This window comes from Porites lutea, chromosome 7, assembly GCF_958299795.1.
Source record: "Porites lutea chromosome 7, jaPorLute2.1, whole genome shotgun sequence".
In the NCBI taxonomy this organism is placed as follows: domain Eukaryota; kingdom Metazoa; phylum Cnidaria; class Anthozoa; order Scleractinia; family Poritidae; genus Porites; species Porites lutea.
In genome coordinates, this window is record NC_133207.1 from 24769382 (window position 1) to 24776817 (window position 7436).

Sequence of the window (7436 nt, forward strand, 5' to 3'; positions counted from 1 at the left end):
CCAAATTCTCGAACGCCCTTCCTTTTCCTTGACAACCAACTTAGGAAAACAGAAAAATCTTAAATACCTTTTCCTCAGTTTAAAACTTACCTCCCTTCAATGTCATTGACCCAAAAAATAGTAAGGTAAAACATGATCTCGGAGAGTCATGGAAAGGACCCAGTCAGCCGGTCCGGCTGTGGCCGTGCATTTTGTGTTTGCAGAAAGCAGTTTACACAAAATCTTGGGAGTGTTGTCTTTAAATGCTCCCCATTGAACTAGCTTTAAATTTGGCGTGTCACTGGAAACACTTATGGAAATAGATAAAGTAAAACACAAATAGCAGATAACTTTAAAATAGGAACTAGCGTTCTCAGGGTGACTGTATAAGCTCGCTGATGCATTCATTCCTGTTAAAATTTGATAAATATACCGACACTCAGACACTGTTCTCAAAGTTTCTTTTTTAGAATTCTTTCGAAACCATGTTGATGAATTCTTCACAAGTTTTATGACAAAAAAAAAGCGAAAATTATTTTCAGGATGAGGAACTGGGGCCCGTTTCTCGAAAGTGGAGATAATTAACGGGCCCGTAAAGGTGCATGTTGTTGTTTTCGTACAAGATGGCGGTTTCAATAGTTTTGCATCTAACATGATAAAACTATCAGTTAATGGAACAAAATGGACCAGTTTGTTAGCCAAGACCCGCGCTCTTATTCTTTAGATTTCGATTTGAAGATTTGATTTCAGGCCCGAAACGTTACCGGGAATTTCGAGAAACGGGGCCCTGGTCTTTTTTCAAAACTAAAAGCATAAACTACGTCGCCATTAACAAAGATTTCGGCACTGAGGATCCATTGAGGGGTTGCAAAATTATACGCTAATTTATATTTGTTAAAAATAGACTAAACTAACAAGAGCGCATCGATAACCATCGATCCGTAAAATTGCATTTCAAAAGCGCTTCGTTTTCTACAGATAACTGCCGAACATTAAGATTGTCCGGTTTTCACCGTAATTCTAACCATAAAAACTTCACTCCCAAAATATCTCGATAACGCTTACAGCTTTCGCCTAAACATCACAAACATCGAAGTGGCTATTGTAGGAAAAAGCTCCAGTGAACGATTTTGAAAGAAGGTGTTCCCAGTGCCGAGACTGAACACGGCTGTAAGTAAAACAGGTACAGTGGAACCTCGATATAACGGAGTGCCAAGGGCCTGGCAAAATTTGTTCGCTAAAACGAGGTTTCGTTATGTGGAGATACTTTTCCATATATTTTCCTATTACTGGGGTACAAAAATCGTTCGTCATACCGAGGACTTCGTTTAATATACAGAGGTTCGTTTACTTATATCGAGGTTCTACCGTAATGGCGTCATTTCTTTGCTATGACAACTCCGATGTCGTTGTAACCCTGATCATAACAACTGATTTTCATCTTAACCTAATACAGCTGTGGTTGTAGACTTGCCACAAGTCGACCTCTCTTCAAACAACCAAAAAAAAAAATTAAAAAAAAAAAATTAATAATAATAATAATAATAATAATAATAATAATAATAATAATAATAATAATAATAAAGGACTTTTAGAAAGATTTCTGTGGTGGTAATTTGCCCGTCTTTTTTATTGGAGACGTAGTTTATGCTCAAACTTGGAAGGTATTGACCCTGAAAACCCGCATCGAGCCACCTTAATCCTCTTTTTTAATGTTTTAACCTACATTTTAAAGAGTGAAGGTTGAGACGTGGTACACTTCAAAATCACAGAGAACATGTACAAATAAATAATAAGTGTATTGTATTTCATTTCGCCACACTAAGATTGTTCTTATATGAACCAAGAGAGAAAGAGCTGGCTCATTCTCTCTATGAACCCTATAAATCGCCCCGTTACGCAATAGAGTGGTTTTCGTTTGAGTGTCGTAAAACCAAAACCAAAGTAATTACTCTGGCCAATCACATAGGACACAGACAATACATTGAACCAATCAAAACTCGAAGTAATTACATGTGGCTGACGCAAAGCGCGGGAAAATGCATGCGAGCGCGTCACAATTGGCTTTGGTTTTACTTCTGATTGGATGAAAAGGTGGCGCGAATCTTTTAAGCCAATCGCATCGTGTAGAAAGTGCAAAACCAATTACTTTTCGACACTCAAATGAAAACCGCTCTATTTCGAGTTGTTTAAATATTTGGATTGGTTTGCACCAAGAGAGAATGAGCTTTAAAGAGTCGTAAAAAAGTATCAATTCCCTAATCTTTCAACACAGTAAAATATAACCACTTCTTATCAGATTTCAGACTTTATTTTTTGACTTGAAAAAAGGCAAAGTTTTGACACACCAACACATACAGTCAAATGCTGTCACACTCAGACAGCTCTTTATGGCTCCATCTTTTTAAAGAGACGGTCTTCGTGTAATCTGTAATAAAAAAAAAGTATGTGCATAGTAAGTTTGCTATAACCTAGATAACTGTCCTTTTTGACGTAATGAAGGGGTTGGGTTAAAGGAATCTACAAGGCAATGGTTTTGCAGTACTGATCATGAGAAGAACTTTTGTTGAAAGTAATTAATTGCCTCCACTGACAAGGCTCAGTCTATTACTTCCGTCAAATATTTATTAATATTCAGCGGCGTCAATTTGTCCAAACCAATTCAGCCTGCTAACGAATTGTATATATCACGTGTAATTAGGACCTTTATACCCGAAAAACGACTTAAAATGGCAAGGCTTTGATTTTAAACTCCCGCTAAAATACTGGTCGCCAGAAGAATGAAAATTCATATAAGAATACGTAATGAATATGAAATTTAAACAAATGCGGGGTGGGGCAATATATAATAGCCTATACGGGTATATTACAGGAATATCAAGGGATAGTGCACGTGATTTCGCAGTTGAAGTACATGAAAGGGTAGGAAAATCTGTCATTTGGGTCTGTAAAAGGTCCAAAAAGGGCGATTACAGATGATCTCATGGCTGTGAAAAGGACAAGAAAACATTTCTGGCTTATTCATTTATTCATATTTAATGAGGGTGCTACTACAACACTTCAGTAAAAGAGATGCAATGTTCTAAAGTAGGTGTGTGAATTAAAGTGGTACCATTTATCAAAAGAAGGTATTAATACAAGGGGTACCTTTTCAATCAAATATTGAATATAAATGGATAGGGGGTTGGACCTCAGGTCGGGGCCTCCCTGTATACAGGCATTGTTAAGTACGACCCCTGGGATCGATTATCTTAAGGGCTTTGTCGTTGTAGAATAGGGACCTTAAGCAAAGACGACGACGACGGGAGTGAAAACGTCGCTAGGAAAGTGAATTTGCTTTCTTTAAAACTTAATCGCGTCTATTTGGACCCGTTCAATATGTCAAATGCAGGCGACTTTTCCTGGAGTTGAATTCTTAAGGATTTTTTTCAAGTTCAAAAAGCGGAAGGAGACTTCGTCGTCGTATGTCCATTCCTCAATAAAACGTCAAATTAGGAGGTTTTACGTCGTAGTCGTGCAGTGGACGTCAAAGAAATGTACTAAAAAGCGTGATGCACGTGCAGAGCTGTTGTTTTGATCATTAAACCTATTGTGTTTTGAAGTTGTCGTCGTCGTAGTAGTAGCAGTTGCTTAAGCTGCCTAATAGTTTCCTCCGGCCGATAGGGTTTCTTCTTTGTTTCAGTGAGCTGAATGTCTTTCTGTGGCTTAGCTTCCACATACTTTTAGGTAAACCTTTTCTACTGTGACATTAACCCTTTACACCCTAAGATCAAAATTTGAATTCTCATTTGTTGCCCCTATTCATTTCCTACAGAAGTAGTGGGGAGAAGTTGATAAAATATCAAGCAAATTCATCTTGGGTGATCATGTCTGTAATTCTCATGACCACTCTGTTTTACAAAGCATTGATATTACAAGGGGAAATCTGATGCTAATCATTCTTAGGGCTTAAATGGTTAAATTGAAAGTCGGAAAACCCAGGAGGGTGGGGGGGGGGGGGGGGTGGGAGCTGATAATTTATTGGTTTTATTTAATTTAACGGAGCAAACAATAATACTGAGAGAAGTACAACAATTACCAAAATGAAGCGAAGCACTCGTTTTTCTCGCAGAATGCTATTTTTTCGAGCGAAGACCAGCCTTTGGACCTTTCGTATGCAAAACGAGTCATACATTTTCGATAGTATTTGCCATTTTCGCCTTTATCTTTCTCTAAAGTGCAAACGTTAGAGAATGGTTTGCGCCCTGGGCAATCTTCCATTTCACTCATCCGGTCACATTCTTCTAGAGTCTTTGCTTTACATTTAGGACATCTGTTAACTGAAAATATATTGAATGTTAGCTACAAGGAAAGACAGGGTTAATTAGCTCAGTCGATAGAGCACTTGACTGCAGAGCGGGAGGTCGTGGGTTCGACCCCTGAGCCAGACCCGACTACCCAGGGTCTTAATATAACTGAGAAATGGAAGTACTCCCTTTGCACTGCAAGCGCCTAGACCTTCGCGTTGCTCTTGTAATCACGTAAAATTACGGTCCGAAAGTAGTGTCCGCAATTAGCACTTTTGTGCTAAAATACATTGACATTCAAATTATGCATTTTTTTTCTTAAGAAAAAAAATTAGAGAGCGATTGTGATTTTGAACCTTATGCCTTATGTGCAGAGCTTTTCTGTGTATCTTTGTAAAAGGCAACAACGAAACTTAGGGTCGGCAAAATTCAATGACAGATTTGAATGAAATCGTCCAGCAAGCAGCCATGCAACATGTCTCGCTGTGTGTGTGAGCAAAACATATCCCGTTAGACAAGAGACTAAAGGCTACGACAAGGATCAATTTACCTGCTGTGAAGGTGAAATTGGCCAAGCATTGATCTTCCATGCAGATTCCAAATTTCTCAGCCCTGACATTAGTAAAGGCAAAGTCGCTCATGCAAGTGCGAGAGTAGGAATCTAGGTTTTTCTGGATTACAGCGCAAGCAAATCTGTCGGTAAAGAGATTTCGGCAAGTTTTCGGTTTGATTTTATCATCGCAGTCCTCCAGAGAAGTCTTCGATGAACAGGAAGGACATTTTTTGACTGAAAATGTAAACATATAAATGCAATTAGCGAACATTGCATTGAATCCCCAATGTAAGACAATCCGGATTCCAGGTCAGAGGAATCCAAAAAATGTTTGCTTGAAGCATCTCGAAATCCTGGGCTTCGCAATCCAAAATCCAAACCTAGAAATCCGAAATCCGGGATCCAGCAGTTCCACTGACAAGGACTCCAGATTATCCAATTCATGAAATCCGGAATCCAAAAAGTGGAATTCAGAATCCAAAAGTGTTTATCATAAAAATAAAACTATGAATTTTGAAGTGAAGGGAGAACAACCAGCTACAAAATATATCTAAATCAACTGAACAGACTTAGTAGAAAAATTTCATCATCTTAAATCACATCCCATATTTTCTGATGCTCGGCAAAAATGGAATGGGAGGAAGACTGCAGTGTGGATTATTATACCTACCCCTCCCCAAAGTCACCATTTTGCCCTATGTGAGGAGTAACTGTTAATATTGGCTTCGGGGAGGAGTAGGTGGGCAGTCTCCCAGAAACGTATAATGATCATGCTGCTCACCTACCCCTCCCCTAAGCCATCATTGTTCCTTATGTGAGAACTAAGTGTCAATGTTGGCTTCAGGGAGGGGTAGGTGGACAGTCTCCCAGAAACGTACAATGATCAGGCTGAGTTGGATTACTCTACATGGGGCGAGTTGAAAGTTTTATCACCTAATAAACAGTGCTCAACAATCTAGAGCAACGCAACAACTCAATTAGGGTACTCCCTATAATGCCTACTGTTATGCGTTGCATCTGATATAAGCCGTGTACACCTGACGGAAAATCATGTCCTAATTGGGTGCAAATTTATCTCGCTTTGCCGCCAAACATTCGAAGTTTGGAGTAGGCGGCTGTTGTCTTCTTTATTTGTTTTCGCTCAACAAAATGTTCTTTGCAAGAAACTGAGAAGTTAGAATAATTTCTGGAGTCAAGTGTGCGAGAAATGTGAATGAAATTAAGTTAAGAAAAATGAAATATGAGCGTAACGCGCTGATCAAAACTTAAGGTACGGAAAAACGGGCAACAAAAAACATGCAACTTGTCTTGCAACATTACTGCGAAACGAGTTGAGAAGCGATGTTGCGCGTTTTACCACCCACGTTCAAATACCTGTTAACAACCCGATTTGTTGCAAGACAGGTTTGATGTGGGTGGTAAAACACGCAACATCGCTATTCAACTTGTTTTGCAGTAATGTTGCAAGACAAGTTGCTCGTTTTTTGTTGCCCGTTTTTCCGGTTCTTTACCTTTGGCGAGACGGTTTGCTTTAACGGCCGCTCAAACTTCAAATGTTTGGTGGAAAAATAGTTCATGTCTGGCACCCTATAGGAACATGCTTTGTCTCGTGTCCACGCCTAGATTCAACCGACAGTATACGGGGAGGCTCCGCCCGAAGCAGTATCTTTTTCAGGCTTTTGGTATATGAAAAACCAAGAATTTTACTGGTTGAAGTATATAAAAAGGTAAAGTGACCGGTCACATCATTGGTATATCAAATGACCTAAAATCGAACCCAAAAGGGTTACAAAGGAATTTTATGGCTGTGAGAAACTAGAGGAAATTTCCAAGTCATTTAGTGATTTATACAACATTTGAAATAAAGTGCATTTACAGCAATTAAAAGGGTTCCGAAGTTCTTAACTAGGTATGTGAGAGGCAAGGTGTACCATTATTTAACGAAAGGTATACGAAAGGGGCATTTTTTAAATTGGGCCGCATATGCCCTTAATGACAGTAGCAACCTGAACTGAATAACTGGATAACCGAGAATTTGACCAACAAAAAGTGATTGTTCAACCACAGGCGGACCATCCGAACTGTTCGAGGCATCGTGATGCTACGCGCGAAATGTGATCCCATACATTTATTGTCTTTCATAACGCCCGCACTCGGCTTCATTCCTGAGTGACGTGATCGGTAGAAATGCTTCATAAAACACAGAATTTTGCACAGTTGAATGAAGCCGAGTGCGGGCCTTATGAACTTCATAACGTATGATACAGTAAACGTATTGGATCACATGTCGCGCGTGACATCTCGATGCCTCGAACAGTTTGGATAGTCCGCCTGAGGTTCAACTGTGACAAAATGAAGGATCGAAAACGGCATTTATGAGTCTTCATAGCCAATAACATCACGGCTTAAGTGACTGACGACCAGGCGACCAATACATCGCGACTTAATTGACCACTCTAATAATCAGCAGAGTTTATACCATCAACTGATTTGATACAACTCTCTTTGACTACGAAGATGACAATCGCTGTCAACAACAGTCCTAAGACTACGTTCACCCGGACGATCTTGCTAAACCTACTTATGACTGAATATATTAATAATCATAATCGCACATA